The 20,993-nt window shown below is 48.1% G+C and overlaps 1 protein-coding gene across 1 annotated transcript in view; it reads right to left on the minus strand.

Moving 5' to 3' along the window:
• Positions 1-19,246, minus strand: part of Tmem63c (transmembrane protein 63C) — a 64,471-nt gene extending 45,225 nt beyond the window's left edge. Inside the window, exons 1-2 of the mRNA XM_028771924.1 lie at positions 18,947-19,246; positions 7,644-7,792 (exon numbers count right to left, since the gene is read on the minus strand). The gene's annotated coding sequence lies outside the window, so the exon portion shown is untranslated. The remainder of the gene's footprint in view (positions 1-7,643; positions 7,793-18,946) is intronic.
• Positions 19,247-20,993: the final 1,747 nt, after the last annotated feature.

Consider the following 20,993-nt stretch of genomic DNA (forward strand, 5'->3'; position numbering starts at 1 on the left):
CCTGGTCTACAAAGTATGTTCCGGGACAGGCAGAACTACACAAAGAAACATTGTCTCAAACAAACAAACAAACAAACAAACAAAAAGAAAAAAGAAAAATAAAAAAAACCAAACCAAACCAAAAATCAAAAATGAAACAAAACAAAAGAACAATGGGATGCACTGACGTTCTAAACTAGAGGGTCCTGACTTTTGTTTCTTAATTTAAGGAATAAAGAACAACAACAAGCAAACCCTAAAAATTGTAGCATGCTCTTTCAGAGTATCTAAATCTTTTCTGGTTAAAAAAAAAAAAACAAAAGTAAATGAGCATGCCCTGTTGTATACAGTATTTTGAAGGGAAGCCTTGGTTTTTCTGGGCACAAGCTTTCCTTCATCGAACCCCTTGCTGTCCCTCAGGCCCTCTAATTCTGCCAGATCTAACTGTAACTTGTCAATGGGGAGGGGGTCTCTGTGCAGGCCCCTGGTGGCTTTAGGAAGCTGTCCACTCAGGAAGATCAAGTCTGGTCAAGCCACCATCTCTTCTTTCTAGCAGGATTCCCTCTTAACTGGATAGCCCTCTGCTCTCAAAGGCCTTAGAGTTCTCCGGCCCTCTCTCCATCCCCATTCAGAATGCCCTGTTGGAAGTAAGATAAACTCTGCACTCCCAGGCTGCCCTCCTGGAGGTTCACCAGTCTCCTATGGGATGCTATAGCCTGATTCCTCCCTCATGCAGTGAGTGCTAAGAAGAATATGTCATGTTCTTTCTCTCACCAAGCTCATTCCAGGAGAGGGCTGAGACAGAGCTTGCTAAAAGGAGCAATCCGCCCTGTGTGCATAGCTCACAGACAAGGGCCACTGAGCCCAGTCTGAAGTGTTTAGGAGTTTTTCCTGAATAAGGCAGTGAGGGAATCCTGTAGAAGGGATTCGGGTTGCTTTCTTTACTCTGGCCTCTACAGATAGTTCTGCCTGATTCGCTGGCTTCATTTAGCTGAATCCTCTTTGTTTTCATCCATTGTCTCTCAGATCCTCTCTTCCAGCCCCGGGGCCTTGGCATATCCTATTCTCTCTGCCCAGATGTCCCCCGCACCCCCCCCAGCACTAACTCATTTTGCCCTTAACCTCAATTCAATATTAACTTCATTGGGGAATCAGGTGACATCCCATGCCCTCTACCTCATTGCATCTTGGGATGCAGACCATGCAGCATGTAATTGTGGTCCCTAGAGCTGGCTTCTTTGGGTGTGACCCTAGCCTCTGCTACGTATTAGCCCCATGACTTTGAGTAGGTGTCTTAAGTGTGCTTCAGTTTCCTTACTTATAAAATGGGTGTATTAATGGTCCCCTCCCACACTGAGTACCTGTGAGGACTAAGGGAACCAAGTGAATGGCTCACACACTGTCCAGTCCATTCAGCGATGCATGATTTACCACGTGGGGAGCTAGTATACCACGTGGTCACTTACAAGCTGACCTTGCACATGACTGGCTACTCTAGGGAATAGCCGATCCCTACTGACACAGTCTGAGCCCTTGTTCATCATCACTTCCTCTGTTGCCTGGGTAAGGCTGGATGCTTTGCAAATATTTGTTGGAGATGAGATAGTCAGGAAGCAGGGCAGAGGGACTTATTTGGCCTTGTGATGTCAAACCCAGAACAGATGGCCTGGAAAACACCTTAAAAAAACACTGTCATCTAAGATGTTTCTCTCTCATCTGCTGGCCAGTGTTGCCATAAGCTTCCCATCTAAGGCTAGGTAGCTCCTGCCTATCCCTGTCTCCTGTGGAGTTGGCTGGAACCTGTTCTTGGAGGTTTCTGTCTTGATTTAGAGAAAGAGAAATTCGGCACACCTCCGATCTGAGGGTGGTAAAGCAAATGCAGTCACAACTGGGTGAAGCTGAGCCTCCAGCACGACCCTGAGTTATCCCTGTAATTCTCGTCTCCATGGCAACAAGTCTGGACTACACTTTCAGCCAGCAAGACTGGGCAGCTGCTCAATTCCTCATCAACAGGAGGGTAAGGACTCCAGGGTGTGGTTCTCTCCTCAGCCTCTCCCTCGTTAATTCTTCAGCATGAGTCCAGAGCGGGGCAGTGGGGAGGGAGGGCAGGAATAGGAAGGAATCACAAACATACAATGAGATAGGGCTCCATCCTAGACTCAGCCCTTGCTGCAGAAGGATAAAGGCTGCCAGCACAGAGGTACCCACAGCAACCACGTAAGCAATCAGATAGATGCTGTTGGTGGTAGCCCCCACTCCACCTCTTTCTGCAGCCAAGATGAGCTCTGATCATCCAAGGCCTTACAACCAAAGGCTGAACCCTGGTCTCACTAAGACTCAACCAGCTGTTTACAACTCATTCATATCCATATAGAACTTGCCTTATCAGACATCTGATCCGTGCCACACTCAGCTAGGAACTGAGGTGCAATTGTCATCGAATCACTATAGGTTCTGGAATGGCAGGTTTGGGAATCAATGCCTCCAACAAGTCCCTGAATGGTGCCAATACCACTGGACCATGCTTTAAAATTTACCCTATGGAGGCAAAGTCCATAGAAAGAGGTGGAAAGTCCCCCTGCAGCCCTAAAACGGAGCCTAGACTTTAGCGTGGATAGCCTGGCAGAGTCGGTCTGGTTCTCAAAGCCATGGTGTATCTCTCAACTGCACAGCTTCCAACCATAGAATCATTGATTCAGCCCGGACTTGGCTCCTGAACTTAAGGAATCTATAGTTCAGGCTCGAAGTTTCCTAAAAAGGGTATAGGATAAAGTAGCTGCAAGGTGTGGGGAATCACAGAGGGTAACATCTGATTCTCCCTAGTATCCAAAAAGGATACACATAGGCTAGGCCGGCCAAAGGTGGTCCCTTAAATATCGACAGTTTGTGTCCTACGAGCTGACAGCTTGCTGGCTTCCAGGCACTCTGCTCAGATTCTACAAGCACAGGCATTTTAAACCACCCCCAACAATTCAAGACAGGATCCTTGCCACCATGTGAGCTCTGAGTCAATAGGACAGCCACATGTCCTTAAGGGCATAAAGGCCTCCAACCAAGGCATGACATTCCAAGAGCAGCCCACTGAATCCCCAACAGCCAAGAGGGAGGCAGAGGAGGAAGGCAGTTGTGGGTCCAGATTGTGTTCAGGCTCCCTGGAGAGCTCAGGTCCCTAGATGGAAATATGCCACCCTCAGATGAGAGGAAGGCCAGGGTGAAGCCCATCCCTGGGCTCGGGCTCCATCTGTCTAACTAGGCCGGAAGCCATGCTGACTGCCTCGGGGGTGCTCTGAGAGCAGCTGCCTGCTCAAAGCAAGCTGCTTCAGTGATGGGTGGTGGAAGCCAGATGGCTGATGATGCTGGTCTAGTTTACACAGCCTCACAGGGCCTATGGAGTATCAGAGTCAGGAACTCATGAGGGTCCTGAGACTCACAAGCGAAGAAGTACTGAAGACTGTCTACAGACCTAATAACAAAGCTCAGCCCTGGAGGGAAGCAGAGCCAAGTGGCTGAGGGGCTACAGGAATTGTGGTCACACCCAACTCCTCAGTCCTGTTCCTGTATGACTCTGCAGAGCGTGGAGGGGTCACTGACATCAGCCAGAGCTAGACGCCTGCCCGCCCGACTATGCACTTCCTCAGCTTGAGATTCAGGAAAACTACTCAGACCCAAAGATGGAACCAGAGAAAATACACTCTGCCTAAAGCTAGAGCCATTCTAATTAAACTCAAAAAAAAAAAAAACTAGCTTGGGTTGCTGAAGGAAGTAGTAGCTATTTCTGGAGAAGAGAGACCCATCCTTCTGCCTGTGACGATCTGAGCAGAAGAGAGTGATTTCCTCCTCTCCTCCATGTTCCCTCCCCTTCCTTTTGTTTTTCCTGTTCACATTTCTCTTTTGCCTTTGGTGTCAAAGTGGATTAAAGGCTCACCCTGTTTGTCCCACTGTTAAGGAGGCTTGTAAGCATGGACACAGTTCAGCCTAGTGTTTACTGAGTCAACACCTGCTGAAGATGGAAGAACCCAGGCCAAGGTCCCAGCATGTACCCAGGTGGCAGAGAAGACAGTCCTTCCAGTCAAAGGCAGGACAAAGCAAGGAATATGCTGAAGCTATGGCCTAGGGGACCATAGAAATACCCAGGCCACAGGGACAGGCAGGGAGGGCTTCTGGGGGTGTCATTTGTAAGTAGAGATTCTACAATGATAGAAACCAGTAGAGAGGGGAGAGGAGAGGAAGATATTCAAAAATGAGTCTTAGCTACAGAGGCCCAGAGAAAAGGGTCTGCTGAAATAAAGGCAAACCTGGATAGGCCACAAGGTCCTAAGACAGCCTGGTTGACCTGTGCTTTATGGTGTAGGTAATGGGGAGACATGGAAATAGTGGAGAAAAGTGTGATACTGTCTAGGCTAGGATTAATAGGGTTTCTAGATCTCGCTCCTGTTCTAAGGCCTTGATTTTGAATCCTGAGACCTACCAGGGACTCTCAAGGGAAGCAGTCTGGGTCTCAGTGATCACATTTTTCATAAGATCTGTCCTGGTAACCCTATTTTTTATAATTATTTATTATATTTAAAAATTTTTAAATTTGGGTATTTTTAAATTACATATCGGTGTGTCTTTCCACATGTGAGTATGTACACATATGTACAGGTGTCTGTGGATGCTAGAGGCATCAGATCCCCTGGAGCTGGGGTTACACATGGTTTGTAAGCACCTCACACGAATCCTGGGGACCAAACTTGGGTCCTCTGGAAGAACAGCTAGTGCCCTTGACTGTTAAGCACCTCTCCAGCCCTATTTAATAACACAGCTCTGAAGCATTCCTGAGACCCTTCGCTTTTGTTTGTTTGTTTGTTTGTTTGTTTCTATGTTACATTTTCCTCTTCCTAACATACTTCATATCTAGAATTGATATTGCTTTGCCAGGCTTCCTGGTATACTCCCATATCCCAGCACTTGAGAAGCTGAGGCAGGAGCATTGACACAATTTTGAGGCTAACCTGGGCTATTAAGTGAGACTCTGTCTCTCAAAGGTTAAGACTGACTAATAGAAAAATCAAGAATTTAAGCTGCTTGTGAATGCCCTGCCCTTCTCCAGCAGTAGAACTGAGACCTACAAGGACAGGGTTGTGTCTCGTTTACATGTTTCTGATCTCAGTGCCCAGCCTAGAGCCATAACCCAAGCACAAGCAAGCATCCTGTTGTTGAGCTGGTTAAAGGGAAGCCTGCCCTGCGGGAACCAGTACAGCGTGGTCTGCTCCTTTTCTGGCACCACACCCTCGCTTCCCGGGGCTTGGCAGTGCCTGAGCCTCTTGGTGGAAAGATCTCAGAGAAAATCAGACAGAACTGTGTCATTTCCCTCCTTGCTTCTCATTCTGCCAGGAATCTTGGAAGCTTTGGACTGATCCTCCCTCGCCCCCGTCTGATCACCACCATCGTCTGTCAACTTGGAGTGGAGCCCATAGCCTGCAAGGCAAAATGCACCTAGGGAAAGTGAGCAGGCTGCAGGACACGGTGCTGAGGAGAACAGCTTTGAAATGAAGCTGGCCCCGTGCAAAGGGGCTGGCTGGGTGCCCCACTGTAGGGGCCTCTACCTCTGTAGGGGAAAATACTCTCTCCATTTTACAGATTGACAAATAGACTTAGAGAAGCTTGTGGTCGTGGCCAACCAACACCTCTGCGCTAGAAAAGGAACCTGGTTTTAAATGCAGTCCTTTCTTACTCCACCAAGCTCCAGTCCCTTCCTGGTGTGCAGCTTGTCTTGTTCCGTGGAGACACAGGGTTAAAAGTGCAGCGTGCTCTATCCAAGGTGCTGATCCTGGGTACTTTCTGCCAACCTCCAGCAGCCCAGCGCTAAGAGAGCCAAGGACGATGACTTCATGTCTGCTGCCTGGACTGAACTTGAGAGAGTGTTGCAGTCCCTGTCTGCTTTGGGCAGTGGCCACCTGACCTCTCCTCACTCCGATGTGGACAGAGTTGGAGTCTAGAAAGGACTACCGTACTTGCAGTCTCATGAACCCAGGTGAAACCAGAGTCACACTTAACCAGTGGACCCTGCAGTCCATATCCAGCCTTACTCATATCTGGGCTATGGTTAAGAGGCAGAACTTGAATTAAACCTTCAATCTGGGGCGGGGAGCCGCAGGTGGCTACACCCCCTAGGCCTTGAGAATTCAGTACACCACCTTGAGGGTAAAAATCCTCTGTCTCAATAGATACTGTTTCCTTACAAGCGTATAACATAAATAAAATATAGCAAGTTTCTATTTTCAAGACCCTTAAAGACCAGGTTAGGGCATCATTATTAAGCAGGCTACACGGAGCAATGAGAGATAAGATGGCTACTCAGTGCTTTGGAGAATTTAGTCAACCAGCTGGGTGTGCCTGGGAGAAAACAGGCGTTTGTGATGAGCAGAGCTAATGTCATGCCCACTTACTGAATGCTAGATGCTGTTCCAAGCATTTTGCAGATATTAGTCTATTTAATCCTAAAGTGACCTCGGGGTTCTACCATTTCCCCCATTTTATGGGTAGAAACCTAGGTACACAGAGATGGTGAGGCTGGCAGCTTTCAACAGTGTTCACAGCTGCTCTCCACAACCACCTAGATGGGAGGAAGCAGGGTTGGACAGTGAGACCTGAAGGGGACAGAAGTAAGTGCTGCTTGCAGCCAAGGCCACCTGCCCTGGAGAGCTCTCCTGGGAAAAGGAAGTCACAGGGCTACAAAAAAACACTGGGCACTTTGGTCAGAGAATGAACTAGATCTAAGATGACCTTAATGGATAACAGTTGCAACACTCTTGGCCAACAGCACATACAGGACAGCGTTTTCTCCATGAAAGAGAGGCCTTAGACGCTCTCGGAGGGAGAGCTCGTACCAAATTACAGCTTCCCTTCCAGCCTCCCGGGCTGCATTGTCCCTTCTCCAAATTTAAACAGTAGCATTTTCACTTCTGAAACAAGAAAGAAAGAATCTTCTAGATGCTCACCCGACTCTTAACACATTCTACCTTCAGATATTGAACAAAGGAGTGTGAGTTGGTTGGGGTGGCCAACTCCAGTAGAGGAGAAGAAGGGTATCCAGGGAAGAGGCTGGGCTGAGGTAGCTGAAACAGAAAGCTTCCTATGCAGTGCTGATGAGATTATACCTGATTTCTCTGAGACGTTCAATACCATCATCTGGATTCTCTATTGATACTAACCAATGTTCAAGAAGCGAAGGAGGATTGAGTTGGATTAGCTTAGCTCCTTAAGACTCCTTCCAGTCCCTGAGGTCTGAAGACACTGTCTTAATCCTTTCCAGAGGAAAGGGTTCCCAGAGTTAGGGAGTGCTCAGAACATTGCCTGGCCCTGTCCTGAACCTGCTCCCCACACCAGAGCATCTGGGCAAGACCCTCAACACAGAGGTCCCAGCTAGGAGCTCAGCCTGCAGCATTGCTAGTGAATGGAAGACAAGCTACTCACAGTTCTCAAGTTTCCCTCAAACCTCAGGAGCCTGAACCATCCTCTGTCCCTGCTGGTCCCTCCAATCAGGCTGTGGTTAAGGCCTTTTCTCAGATGTTGCCTGACACATCCCAGGCTATGGGATAACCATATGGCCATATTTCCCAAGGTTAGAGTAGGGAGGAAGACTAGTGCTGGGGCTAAGAGATGATGACAGGGGCACCTACCTGAGACAGCAGGTGTTGGTGAGAGTTCAGGTTGAAAGGCTATGTCCCCGGGCCTTCCAGATCTCAACCAGTCTCTGGGAAGAGATGCTTCCAAGTGACCCTACAGCATCTCACCAGTTCTTGACAACCGACGTGGTCCCTTCAGAGCTCTGTGGCATAGGGACAACAGAACACTCTGGATAGGCAGGCAGGGATCCCAGTCCTTTGTAAACAGCTCCTCCCCAAGCCCAAGCTGGCCAGGCCTCTCCTAGGTCCAATGTGCTTGTCAGCATCTTCCTATTGGGCCAGCCTGAGGAGCTCTGGTAGGGTGAAGGGTATCTTAGAGGCCAATGAGTCTTCAAGGCATGGCCTGCATGAGCTATCCCAGCTGAGCAGAAGTCTGGGACAAGGAGAACAGAGATGGGTCAGTACTCTGGGGGTTCAGGTCATTCTGGTTCTGACACTTGTCCCCTAGTGAGCTGAAGCACCTTGCTTTCCCTAACTGTGATGGGAACTTCAGTCTGGATGTAGTCAAAGCCAGCAGTGATGAGAAGGGGGAGGTCACATAGGGTCACAGTCATCTTCCTTCAGAGTCATCTGAGGAGACCTTACTGAAATGTCTGTTGAAGGGCCCTTGCCTGGTCCACTAAGAACAAATGTCCAGGAAGGTACCTAGGGACCTGCATATCTGTATCTTTACAAAAGAGGTACAGGAAGTAATACTCAGTATGTACACTGGGAGAAGCCAGACAAGTTCACAGATGAGGCTTGTGTAGGCTCACTCAGCATCCTCAGTTCCAAGCAACTTCAGGGGAACCCAAAGTCTTCAGAGACTAGCAGCAACCCTGGGCAGCTTGTGTGACACATCTCTAGGTTCTATTTTTCCTCTTAGACAAAATGAAAGGAGGGATAATCCCTGGACCCTTCTCTTATGGATCTGACACTGCCAATAAAAGAACCTACAAAAGAGGTAACTTAAAATGGAAATTCAGGGTCGATGTCATTTGGTGACAGAGCACGTGCCCAGCATGCATAAGGTCCTTCCTGGGTCTGATCCCCAAGCATTGGCAAAAAAAGGAAAAGAAGAAAGCTAGGGGTGAGGCATTTTAAATAGTTTTCTCCCTTCGCAAGTTTTCTTCTAAAATGTTCTTTTTAGATTCTGAAAGCAACATGCTATGGAAAAAGCCCACTCAAGGTAATTACATTCAAGGTAATTAATAGAAATGGGATTGGGTACGATGCCCTGGCCTTCCCAGTGCTCTGCTGCATTTCTGGACATAAAGATAGTTGATGCTCCTGCTGTAGCTTTCTCGGAGTTTCCCCAAACATGGATGAATGTGTGCTCATCCCAGTGTCTTCATGATCCTGTTGCTCTTTGCTCTGCTCATTCACACGCGTCACCCATCCCTGCATCCGACATCTTCAGATTTCAGTGGCGCTCCACCAAGCCAAGCCTTATCCTTCACGCGATTCCAGCCTTTGCTGGATGCTTAGGCTGTCCTTTCCCCCCGTTTCTGTGACTGTGCATGGCCTTGAACTTGGTGTGGAGACCAGGCTGTCCTGAAACTGGCCTTTTTCCTATTTCAGCCCTTCCAGTACTAAGATTATAGGTGCTGCATTCATCCGTACCTGGTTCGTTTTCCTATTTTTGATGCAAGAAGCTGCAATAAGCATTTCTGGAGTTAGCTATAGAAAACCCTAGGTTGAAGGTTCTGCGACTCTTAAATGCTAATATATATGGCCAAGCTCTCCTGAAATAATGAAGCAGCTTGTGTATCCCAGCAACACAGGCAGTTACTGGTTTCTCTGCATCTCCAACAGCATGGCTCACTGTGTAGACCAGGCTGGCCTTGAACTCACAGAGATCCACCTACCTCTGCTTCTTGGGCACTGGGATTAAAAGTGTGCACTACCACACCAGGCACGTAGTCAGCTCTTAAAGAACTTTTTCAACATACCATTTATCAATTGTTTTAACTGGATATTCGAGTATCCTAGTTGATATGGCAACGCTTTTAGGCACACCATTTGTATCTAGCTCATTCCTGCCCCCTGTTAAATGCTTCGGCTTTGGCCATAGGAGTTGAAAGGCCATCGCTTCTCAGTTCAGAACGCTTCATTGCCACCAGAACAGATATTTCTTTCTCTCTCTCCCCTCCCTCTCAAGCTCATTCTTTCTCTCCCATCTCCCCTTCCCCCACACCCTCTCCCCTCTCTTCTCTCCTCTCTCCCTTCTCCTCTCTTTCTCCTCTCCCCTTCACCCTCTTGCTCTCTCTCACTCTCTCTCCTCATTCCACCCAGCAGCTCCTGCATTTTCCAAGCACTTGTGGACCATTCTCCAGCACAGATTACATCATGTTTCGGGCAAACAGTGTAGAAAAATGTTGGGGATGTATACCCCCACACATATGCACGAACACTCATGTGTGTATACAGAGAGAGAGAGAGAGAGAGAGAGAGAGAGAGAGAGAGAGAGAGAGAGATTAAAATCAAACACATATCAATTTTTATCAAATATCCTCTAGGCCCTTGCTGGGTGTGGTGGTGTATGCTGATAATCCCAGCACCCAGGCACTAGAGGCTGAATATGAGGATCTGAAATTCAAGATCATCATGGGCTGTGTAGTGAGTTATCCTGGGTTACATGAAATCTTGTCTTCCAAGGCCAAGAATAGGGGCTACAGAGACGGCTCTGCAATTAAGAGCACTTGTTGACGACCTGGGTTTGGCTTCCAGCACCCACCTGGTGGTTCACAATCATCTTTAACTCAAGCCCCAGGCATGCTCTCTCCTGACCTCCATGGATAACCCAGTATGCAGATAGTGCACACTCAGACAAGCAGGGCAAATTCCCAGACACAGAAAATAAGACAGTTCTTAAAAAATTAATCAAGAGGGGGATGGAGAGATGGCTCCGTGGTTTAAAGTACTGGCTGCTCTTCCAAAGGTCCTGAGCTCAATTCCCAGCAACCACATGGTGGCTCACAACCATCTGTAATGGGATCTGATGCCCTCTTCTGGCCTGCAGGCCTACACGCAGAGCACTCATACATAACATATAAGTAAAAATGTTATTAAAATTGTAAGCAATAAGTAAATAAAAATACTTTAAATCTATTATTTAGCTTATACATTTTATAACAATGTTCACATATAAACATTTATTCTGGTATTTAATTTATGAATTATGAATGTGTGCCACAAACCAGCTGTCATGTCTTTGTTATTAGTGTGGCACTAGCCTCACAGAATGGCCTGGAATCTTCCCTTCTCTAAGATATGGAATGGTTGGTGTTATTTAACTACTTGAAGATTCAACAGACACTGTCTAAACTTGGCTGTTTTAGGGTTTTCTTTTTTTTTTTTTGAAGACTTGGTTCCTTCTATAATTATTGGTTTGTTTGGGTTTGCAGCTTTTCTGAGTCAATCTGATTATTTACACTTTTCCAGAAAACTATTGTTTCAGCTAGGTTTCAAGTGGATTTGCACATGGCTGAACTCAGTGTTCTCTGAGAACTCTATTTTCTCTGTACCAATGGCTATTTCCTTACTTTAGTGTGGAACTTCATCTGTTTGCCTCACTGCTTTGCCAGCCCTCATTAGGTTAGCTAGATTTTAAAAGATATCAAATTAGGGATGGAGAGATTGCTCAGTGTCTAAGGGTGTGTATTGCTGTCTCATAGGACCCAAGTTGGGTTCCCAGTGCCCATATCAAGTGGCTCACAACTGCCTATAACTCTTATTCCAGAGGGAGCTGGTATTTTTGGACTTCACAGACACTGTATGCATGCATATATACCCCTTTACTTACACAACACACACACGATTAAAAGTAATAGAAATAAACAGACGGTGGTAGCTCATGCCTTTAATCCCAGCACTCAGGAGGCAGAAGTAGTCAGATCTCTGTGGGTTCGAGCCCAGCCTGGCCTATAGATTGAATTCCAGGACAATCAGGGCTACAGAGAGAAACTCTGTCTCATAAAAACAACAACAACAAACATAAATATTTAAAATAAATGAATAAAAGTCTCAAAAATGACAGAAGACAGTTCTCCCAGTGCCCTGATTCCTGTGCACACAGCCCAAATACAGAAGTGCTGATATCATAGGGGAGATGGGAAGGTGCTGAGGAAAGAGGAACACAAGACACTCAGCAAACATTTCACTGCCCGGCCTGGGACACCTCACACTTCCTCTCCCTAGCTCCCTACACTGGTTACACTTGCCACTCACTCCTCCTTCAGGCCACAGTGGTCACCTCCTCAGGACCCTACCCCACCTCCCAGGGAGGAGTTGGTGGTTTTCCTTTGGGAAAAAAATAAATTTAAACACTAAAAAGATGAAAGAATAAAATCAACCTAATTAACAAATATTAATATCCTATAATTTTCCCTTTGGATCATGTGTGTGTGTGTGTTATCAAGATATAATTTACAGAAAATAAAATTCCCAGCTAGCAGTATACATCTGTAAATTTTGGCATTTGGGGGATGGAGGCAGAAGGATCAGGAATTCAAAGGCAGCTTGTGCCTCGTAACTTTGAGACCACCTTGGGCTTCATGGGATCCTGTCTCAAAAAAAAAAAAAAGCAAAACAAAATCTTCAGACAGGAATGAGTGATAGTGCATATTTGTAATCCCAGCACTCTATACAGATAATTTCTTGCGCATTGTGTAAAAGCATCACCTGTCAATAAAAATGTAATGGCCAATAAACTGAGGCAGGATTAGAAGGTGAGACATCCTGAGACAGGGGAACTCTAGGAAAGAGGCTGGAAGATTTGCCACTCGAACTCAGAGGAAGTCGGCTGTATGAAACTGAAGCCATGTGGCAGACATAGAATAGCATAAATGGGTTAGTTGAATTATAAGCTATTTGGGGAGCAAACCAAGCATAACGCCCAAGGCATTTATTAGTAAATAATAAACTCCCAAGTTGCTACTCAGGAACTGGGGCAGTTATAGCACTCAAGAGGCTGAGGCAGGAGGATTGCTGCAGACTGACCAGAGCTACATAACAAGACCTTGTCTCAAAAAAATGAAAATACAATAAAAAATAAACAATAAGATAAATACCCCCCGTTGTGCTTGTATGAACTAGCATTACAGCTTTGGTTGTTCCTTCCAACACTGTCAGTGTCAAAGCTACAAGGCCAAGACCTATTTTTTGCATTTCAGGTGTTGCTGCCCTAGATATCCCAGAGACTGTCAGATTCTGCACGGGCACGAGTGTCTCTAGGTCATCGCACACCCCGATATGAAACCACCAGTTATAAACCACAGCAACGCATTGCCACACGTCCTTGTCAGAACCTCCCATCCCTGGCCTTCTACATTGCCAGCATTATGGAACGTAATTGTCATTTGTCATTTCCTTCCTTTCCCATGAGTTACTGGGGACATGCATGTGTGTAGCATTCAGAGAACACTACGTGAATAAAGCAACAAGCTCACTGTCTAGCAAAAGAGGTTTAACGTGTCAGGCTTTCAAGACCTCTTCTAGCAGAGATCCATGGAGGGCTTCGTGGGGGAGGTGGCAGGTTCATTGTGTTGAAAAGGGGCAGGAAAAATAAATAGATGAGAATGAAAACAGGTCTGGGGCAATCTGGGGCATGTGTCAGGAAGTGATCTCTTCTTTCTAGATCCTATTTTGCCAAAGTCATACTTCTTAACTGGGCTAGGAGTGGGGGTGTTGGCCATGGGGGCACACAACCTCAATCATGGTACTTGAGGCAGAGACAAGTAAGAACACTATGAGTTCTAGGACAACCAGTTCTACACAATAAGATCCCGTCTCCAAAAAGAGGGAAGGAGACAAAGAAGAGGAAGAAGAGGAGGAGGGAGGAGATGGGGAAGAAAAGCTGGGGGCATTTTGTGGAAACTTCAGGGTGATCATACGTGGAGAGGGGACCTCTGAGCCTGAGGGAGTGCATGCTGTTGAGGAGTTACCCAACATTGGATAACTGCTTGGTAGAAGGCTCTGGGGCCAGTGAGGGAGGCTCAGGATAGAGGTAGGTTCAAAGACGACTCATCCAGGAAGGAGGCACAGTCACTGGGGTGCCTAACCTTACCAGGCCTACTCTGAAAGCCTGCTTTCCCCAACATGAAAAGACCAGGGTTTCTCAGGCCTTTTCCTAGACCCATTGGAGGGCTCTAGGATAGGGCTTCTCCTCCTGCCCTGCCCCTCTCAGGACTACTGTCTACAGGGCCTGGAAGAGCTGGTGTGGGTAAGACAAAAATCTAGGTGTCCACCTCCCATGCACATGGGAGGTGAAGCAGGAATTCTATCCTTCCATTTCCTTTGCTCTTGTGACAGGAACTGTCCTTCAGCTGCCCCAGCTCTGGGCACCCTGCCCAGAGCAGAGGGGAAGGGGACAAACCAGCAACCTTCACTTCTAAGTTCTTGGGTCTTAAGCAGCTTCAGCAAAGCCAATAGCACAACAGAGATAAGCCCTGGACATGTCCGCATCCTGGAGTCAGATGCCTCTATGTAGGAGACAGACCCCTGTATGCTGGAGACAGACACCCATATGCTGGGCATAGACCCCTATATATAAAAGACAGACCCCTATATCAAGGAGACAGACCCCTGTATACTGGAGACAGACCCCCATATGCTAGAGACAGATCCCTATATATAAGAGACAGACTCTTGTGTGCTGGAGACAGACCACTGTACGTAGGAGACAGACCCCTGTATGTAGGAGACAGACCCTTGTATGCCAGAGTCAAACCTTTGTATACTAGACTCAGACCCCTGTGCCCACATATGTAAGACTGTGGTTCACACTGCCTCCCCCAGACTCTGTTTTCTCCTCAAGTGAATGTTCATTTGATCCACTTCTTCTCTGGAGCCTAGGGAGGTTTCAGGAGTAATAACCAGGCACTCAAAACCACAGAGCAGCAAGACCTCAGGTGCTGATCCCTAGTCTCATGTCTGGCAGTCTTCCCAGGCCTAGCCTGGTTCATACCTGGACACACATGACCCTGGCCAGGAGGGGTCCTTGACATAGTAACACTATATAGTATCTCCTCCTGCTCTGCCACCCACATGCCTTCTGGTTCCTGAATGACCTCCTTCTCCTGAACCATCAGGGACCTGATGCTCTTCTGAAGGGAAGAGTTCAATTCTAATGGTGCCTTGAGGAATTTACATACCTAGCCAATCATCACTGGGCATTTCATAGTGCCAACAAAGCATAGCCTGCCATCCCAAAGGTCCCTAGAGAGTTGATGGAAAGGGAGACTTAATCACCAAGCACCACACAGTCTCCTCCCTCTACCTTCCTCTCCATCTTCCTGAAGCCTCTAAACAGGGTTTCCTAGCAGGGCAAATGAAGACTAACTTCATGGGAATGAATAAGCAGGTGATGTGGGTGGAAACCTAGCCCCACGCAACCTCTGGACACTGTCTCACATGTGACAATTCCTCCATGCTCAGGTCCTACCACACATAGCTGGTCATTCCACAGGCTTTGAGTACATATCCAGCTGTTCTTTGGAGCATTTTGGTGGTATGGTCAATTGTCACTTGGACATCCGAGGTGACAATGGCCCATGATCAATAACCCAACCACATCCTTGGATGGCCACAGGATTGCGCTGCTCCCCTGAATCTCCAAAGACCTTAGAGTCCCATGCTCTTGAGTCAGGGTGTGGCCTGAACCCAGTGTTCATCTGGCTGGGCACAGTCTCAAGAAGACTCAGCTACAGTGTGAAGGTATCTGTCTTCAGGGCCTCTTTTCTTGACCAGTCTACTATAGTAGCCAGTGGCCAGGGATGAGAAGGGGACAGTTTGGCTTCCCACTGGAAGCTGGCATAGTCTTTCTGTCTCTGACCCTCTAAGGACACCAGAGGTCCTGACTCTGCAGGAATGAAGGCACAGAGGCACGCCAACTCCCATACACTTCGCTCAACAGCTCAGAGCCTGAAGGGACTGACTTACAGCGTAAGAGAGCAGACGGATGGGTAAGGAAAGTGTAAGCCAGGATCCTGGGAAACCTGGAGCCAGGTCTTCATTGTCTAAGTGAGTCTGCACTGCACTTCTGTTTCCCGGAGAGAATCACTGATGACCAGATGGAAGCGGGAGATGGTGATGGGGTTCCCCTCCCCCTTCCCTGGCTTGGCATGTCTCAGACCTAGCCTTAGGATTCTGGCAAAAAACATGGAAACTTGGATGCATAGCCTGCTCTAAAAGCACAGCTCATGAACTTCTAGCCTCGGGACGTTCCTAAGAGCTACCCCTGGTTGGCCCTGAGAAGTCCAGATAGCTCTGAAACAAGAACTCATCTTCCATTCTATGCCCACACGTTCATCTCAGTGGCCCCAAGTTCCCATCTTAGCTACTTCCACGGTTCTGCCAACTCACGGGCGGGAAAGCAGAGTTCTGGGGGTACACTCACGCTGGTGGGCAAGTAAGCTGTTCAAATGCTAATTCTCCTTAGAGAGGGGGAGGAGAGTATGCCAGGCCCCAGGTCAGGGAAGACGGGGCACTAAAAGCTGATCTCACTCAATTGCTCAGCACTTCCCCTAAGCACTGTCATTACGGCCCTGCCCATGGCCTGAATGCCACGTGGGTTCCCTTAGCCCGGACATTGCAAAGAGATCCAGGCCCTTCCTATGCATTATCTCTATGGTTCTTCAGCCAGCTGACTCCCAGAGAGGACCAGCGGGAGGGTAGGTCTGTAGGGAAGCCCAGTGTGCCACTAGATATCAGCATCTCTGGATAGCAATGCTGTTAAATATGCTAATATTAGTTACCTGAGGAAGTGGGAGAAGAAATGTCCTCAAAGGCCAGGATATAATTGAAAGTGGGCTAGGGGAGGGGCAGCCTAAGACTGGAAGAGACCCTAAACTAGTCATGGAGAAAGGGGACATCCTACATAAAGGGGATGGCCATAGTTCCCCCATCAAGACAGGAAACAGATGGCTTCCACGTGGGCCAGAGTATCCCAGAATAATACTTTCTTTCTGTAATAAATACTTGACTCGTTTTCAAAGCCCTCCCACCCATCTGGAGAAGGTAACCTGGTGCCCAGCTGTCAGGTAGGGTAACTTGGGAGACACTTGCCAGCAAATAGGGGTTCTTGGTCCAGAACAGGCCTTCAGTTCTACAAGCCTGATTCTTCTTCCATGACCTGGGAATAAGATGGGACCTTTTGAAACCTGACCTTTCATGGCTAGGATGAGTGAGAGATTCCTACACTGTGAACAACTGCCTTTCTCCTGAAGAAGGGCCCCGGCAGAGGTGCCAGGGGAGCTGGATGGGTCCTTCTGGCATTATATTGCCACCCCACAAGCACCTGGCTCCAATATAGTTTTCTAGAGAGTCCATCCTTTCCCACAGATCACCCCCAGAGAATCCCAAAGACCATCTAGCAGTTCCCCTCTCCGCAGCCCAGCTTCAAGGACTCTGTACCAGAGGGTATCCCTGGAATTCAGCCAGGCACATAGTAACACTGTTTACTCCACATATGTGGAGTAAGAACCTCTTGTCCTGTTGGGCTCTCAGAGAGACAGCAGGTCCCCTTGTCTATAGTTCACAGCTGTGTTTGTGTTCATAGCTGCTCTTGCAGTTCCCCAGGAAGGACAGACATCTGTCTTTGGCTCTGATGGATTCACGAGACAGTGTAGCCCTGTGGGGACATGCTGGCAAGGTAATCATGTGATCCCAGCTCCCTCCTCCAAGCTATTTCCTTACCAAGTAACTAGCAAACATTCCTTGAAGGAGGAGGACATGTAGGGTCTGCTCATACCAGCTCTATCTGTCAGGGGACATCCACACCCTCACCTCCCAGGGCTAGGGCAGCAGAAGAGAAGAAGAAGCAAAGAATCAAAGCTTTTCAGCCTGTCCTGAGATGTGCAGGTAGAAAGAGCAGAACAGCCCATTGTACCAGCTGTGCCTCTGCACACAAGCATGATAGCTGATTCTGGTTCTAAAATACCAATTCTTGCTCCCTGCCTCCGATACCACAAGAAAAAAAACACTTGTCCCAGGGAGAGGGAGGACAAGATGGCTTGAGAATCCAACTAGGATGACAGCAAATTAAATGAAGTCTTATCTGGGGGACGGGGACACTGATCAGAGAGGAGAAGAAGAAGACAGGAAGCTATGAGAAGGTGTCCCCACAGGACACCCCGTCACTCTTCTGGGAACAGCCTCTTGAAATAAGAGTTCATCTCCTTGTTCCCTTCAGCACCATCTTGCCCCCTAGGAACTTTCCTTGGGCCTCCATCAAGGCTGGCACATGGCACAGAGACTGAGAAACTTCCTCCGCTACTAAAAGCCACCTCTCTTTATTTTTCCCGAACCCAAAGAACTGACCCATCACCCCTTCTACACAGCAGTTCTTAGCAGTTTCCTCTTGACCAATTCCAACACCTGCAGATGTCTACAACTCTGACTCCACAAGCCTGCTCAAGTTGTAACTCCCTGTATCCTCAAGGATGAGGAGAGGGGGATGCTGGGTGGGGGTCCAACCCAGAGAGGATCAGGGATCTAGAGAGAAAGACAAGACCCTGTTCCTTCAGCGGGGGTCGGGGGGACTAGAGGGTGGGATGGGGAACGGTGAGATTATGCCTGGGAGGACAGCTATGTGTAGCTACCAACTGACTTCTGTCAAGTCAAAGCACCCTTGGACCCGTTTCCCCCAAGATCTGCATCCAAACCCACAGTTTCTTTCAAGTTGAGATTGGAAGCAGATCCTGTCTTTAAAAATATATATAGAGAGGTGGCATTCTTCGCTCCCAGGACCCTGTCGCCTTGAAACTCAGGCTGCCCAGCTTAGAACTGGACCCACACACAATCCATCAGTGATGCTGTGGTCACAGAAACGGTGAAGTTGCTCGCCTCCTCCCAGCCCAGCCCATTGCGTGGGCAGCAGAGCCCTGGGGAGTCCCTAGATATGTGGGGGTAGAACTGCCCTAAGAGGAACTCCCACCTACTCCGACAAGACAAGAGGCAGGGACACCCCCCACCAGGCAAGCCTCCCGCCTGCCTCCATTCGGCACCCTATAAAGACAGGTCTCCTAAGCCAAGGCCCTTTCTAGTGGACTGCTTAGTCCACCCTTTCCTTAGGTACATGCCGAGAGACGCCAATGTGCTCCGCATGTGGCGCAGTCTCCCTTACTATCTTCCCTCCAGTCCAGTCCCAGGTCGCCGAAAGCTCTCAAGCAAGCTATCCCTCCCCGCCCCCTCCCTGGTCCAAGACCCGGATTCTCATCCCTTCTCCCGGCAGCTCACCGTATCTGCGCCCTTACGGCCACTGCCAACCCTAGGCGAGGAGCTCGGGCTACCGGAATCAGTGACAGGCAACACTCTACCTGAGAGGAGACTGCGGGTGGGTCCTCCTCCTCCTTCTTTTAGAGGCCTGATAAAGCCAGCTCCACCTGGCAAGGGACTGTCAGCAAATTCCCCTCTGCATCACCGCGGGAGCGGCATCCCGGCTCCTCCCAGTAGGAGTCAACCTTGGCCCCGCCCAACGTTGCTCTGACCTGTAGGGGGAACCCGGGCTAGATAAGCGGAGACCAAGGCTCTGCCCTGAAAATCCTGTAGTTATCAGAAACCATGACCATCGCGAATGCACAAGGCTGCCGCTCCCTGGCTGCGGTTTGCAACAACTGAGGCTCTCTGGGCCTTGGCAGCTGCCTTGTTCACCCACCCTCTCCCACGCCTCAAACTCTCCTCTGAAGCCTCCTAGCCCAGCTAGCCAGAAGCAAGGAAAGACACTCAACCTCACCAAGGTAGCACTGCGCCACACCCTAGGACCGTATCCCGGCGTGGCTCAGTACTGACTCCTTCAACAAAGAAAGGTCTATAAATTGACCACAACCCCACCCAGGAGGCCCACAGGAGTGGGATAAGTCTGGTCCATTCTGTCAGGACCACACTCCTCAAGTGGATCTCAAGCTTCGACAAAGCCCTGCCTACCATGCCAGAGAGACTTGCTTTTAACTGGGGGCTGATGTGTTTATCCCAAGACCACTATGCAAAGTGAGGGCTGCGGGCAACAGCATCCCTCCCTCCTTCTCTGGGCCAGGGCTGGGGTACACTTATTTAGTAAACATTTTATTATGGATAAGAACCCTATTGAATAATGTTTTATAATGGTGAGATATTGTTAGAGCTGTTAACAATATAAAAGACCACAGAGGAAGCGGTGTGAGACAGGGTCAGGAGACACTGGAGGAGGGGAAAGAAGGTAACCATGTCTTCCTGGGTTTTCATAGCCAGTAGCACTAACACCTTGTCAGCCTGCGCTAGGTCTCCCCATGCCATGTCCCTGTCCCCCCACCTATCACCTTCCACCCTCTAGCTGTTCTGATCTAGCCAACCCCTGAGAACCCAAGGCTGAGCTGCTCAAGACCCGCTCTGTCAAGGTGTATCCCGGTGTGTTCCGACCCATTCATTTATTTATCCCCTCGCGGTGAAGGAAGGCTTTGACCATCACTGCTGGGTTCTGAGTTCTAACCCCGACTCTGCTGCCATCCTGCTGGACTGTGGTCAGTAACTTATTCCATCTTTGTTTTCTCTCTGCAGGAGGACTGGGCTAGTTGAGGTCTGAGTCTCTCTGTTCTAACACTCTCACTGGGTTTCTCAATAAAGGCTAGTGGGTACAGAGACAAGGCAGGTAAGTATAATAATCTTGTTTAAAGATTCTTGAGCTGGGACTGGAGAGATGGCTCAGCAGTTAAGAACTCTAGCTGTCCTTCCAGAGGGCCTGGGTTCAATTCCCATACATGGCAGCTCATAACTGTCTGTAATGCCAGTTCACAGACAGGGGAATCCAACACAGACATGTAAGAAGGCAAAATAACAATGCACATAATATAAAAATAAATATTTTTTTAAATAAAAGAGTTCCCAGGCTAAACATGATAGTATATACCTTTGATCCCAGTATTTGGGAGGCAGAGGCAGGGGGATCTCTGTGAGTGTAAGACCACTATCTCAAAAAAAACACAACAAAAGAAAAACCAACCCTCAGTGTCTAAACTCAGGTCCCAGCTAGACCACCTAAACATAGGGCTTGACCTCTCTTCGATTCCTCATTACACATGTAAAATAGAGTAAATAATAATGACTTTATTATTTACAGTGTTGGTCATGAGGATTAATTACGTGTCTTGAGAACAGTGACTGTCATCAATGCTCCCTCATCATTGAACCTGCTATTGCTAGACCATACAAAACCAAAACAAACAGACAAACCACCACAGCCCATGGCTGAGAGATCGGCTAATTGTGAATCACATGACAGAGGATCATGCAGTGGTCCAGAAAAAAAGAAAGAAAGAAAGAAAGAAAGAAAGAAAGAAAGAAAGAAAGGAAGGAAGGAAGGAAGGAAGAAAGAAAGAAAGAAAGAAAGAA

Source organism: Grammomys surdaster, unplaced genomic scaffold (assembly GCF_004785775.1).
Source record: "Grammomys surdaster isolate TR1022 unplaced genomic scaffold, NIH_TR_1.0 210, whole genome shotgun sequence".
Lineage (NCBI taxonomy): Eukaryota > Metazoa > Chordata > Mammalia > Rodentia > Muridae > Grammomys > Grammomys surdaster.